The 1,561-nt window shown below is 60.6% G+C and overlaps 1 non-coding gene across 1 annotated transcript in view; it reads left to right on the forward strand.

Annotated features, from left to right (window-relative positions):
* Positions 1–1,015: 1,015 nt before the first annotated feature.
* The window catches only part of LOC124771052, a 1,909-nt gene continuing 1,363 nt past the window's right edge, over positions 1,016–1,561 (forward strand). Inside the window, exon 1 of the ribosomal RNA XR_007013276.1 lies at positions 1,016–1,561. This exon is cut by the window's right edge and continues 1,363 nt beyond it. This is a non-coding gene — a ribosomal RNA (small subunit ribosomal RNA).

The raw sequence follows: 1,561 nt of genomic DNA on the forward strand, positions 1-1,561 counted from the left end.
TGACACAGGCATGCAATAATGGTTGAAGTTGCAAATGGCGATGGACGCCTACGTTTTCTGGTGAAGTTACGCAAATGAAGAAATGGTAACCCGTTGTGGTGCGGTTGTTCTCGCTAGGGGTGAATCGGTGATGGCGACGATAGGTTGAGGTACTAACCGGTTGTTCCAGCGATACCCACCATGCCGACGAAACTGAACGGCATCTGGGTGTGAAGCGATACGCGGCGGTGGCTGGGTGGGACCGTCCCCGGCCGGTGAGGGGGCGCCTCCCGGCGTGCTGGCCGCGCGGTGCGTGGGCGCACGCGCTACAGCCGGCTGGTGGGGGCGGCCAGTGGCAGGCGCGCCGGCCGACGGACGCGGCAGGCGTCGCAGCTGCGCGCCGGCGCACCCTGCGCGCGGCGCCGTGCGGCCAAAGTAGGTCCTCGCGGGCCCGGTGCGAAGCGCGGTGGACATCTGCAGTGTGCTGGTCCGATTGAGGACTGTGTGCGTTGAGGATGCGCCGCCGCCCGGCGCTCGGCGCCGCGACGCCGTCTGCTGCTCGGTCGCCCCAGCGGTTCTCGCTGGTGGTTTGTATCGCAGCTGTGCGGATGTGTTGGCGTGTGCGCTGTGCTGGGAGAGTTCGCTTCGGCACCCAAGTGGGGCTTTTGTCCTTCTGTGGCGCTGGCGTTGGAGCTGCCGGTCACCGTAGGTGGCGCGTGTTGTCTCCCGCCGGCAATGCCACGACAGCACGCTCCCGGGCCTCTGTCGGCAGCGGCAAGCTCAGTTGGGAGCACGGGTGGTCGCACCGAAAGCGTCTACTCGCCTAACTCCGGGCGATTGCGCCTCTCTCGAACCCGACCAAGTACTTGGGACGGCGCTGCGCGCCGCCGGGACCTGAGAGGGTTTCGAGGTGTATTGTGCAGGGGAGCTCAGCCTCCTCCTGTTTGCAGAATGATTGAGCGGACGCTTGCGTGTTCGCGCGGGCCCCCGGGACACACTCCCGGGCGGCCGGCTGCTCAGCTCTAGTTGACGCAGCTCCCTGGTTGATCCTGCCAGTAGTCATATGCTTGTCTCAAAGATTAAGCCATGCATGTCTCAGTACAAGCCGCATTAAGGTGAAACCGCGAATGGCTCATTAAATCAGTTATGGTTCCTTAGATCGTACCCACGTTACTTGGATAACTGTGGTAATTCTAGAGCTAATACATGCAAACAGAGTCCCGACCAGAGATGGAAGGGACGCTTTTATTAGATCAAAACCAATCGGTCGGCTCGTCCGGTCCGTTTGCCTTGGTGACTCTGAATAACTTTGGGCTGATCGCACGGTCCTCGTACCGGCGACGCATCTTTCAAATGTCTGCCTTATCAACTGTCGATGGTAGGTTCTGCGCCTACCATGGTTGTAACGGGTAACGGGGAATCAGGGTTCGATTCCGGAGAGGGAGCCTGAGAAACGGCTACCACATCCAAGGAAGGCAGCAGGCGCGCAAATTACCCACTCCCGGCACGGGGAGGTAGTGACGAAAAATAACGATACGGGACTCATCCGAGGCCCCGTAATCGGAATGAGTACACTTTAAAT

Source organism: Schistocerca piceifrons, unplaced genomic scaffold, assembly GCF_021461385.2.
Source record: "Schistocerca piceifrons isolate TAMUIC-IGC-003096 unplaced genomic scaffold, iqSchPice1.1 HiC_scaffold_88, whole genome shotgun sequence".
Taxonomy (NCBI): domain Eukaryota; kingdom Metazoa; phylum Arthropoda; class Insecta; order Orthoptera; family Acrididae; genus Schistocerca; species Schistocerca piceifrons.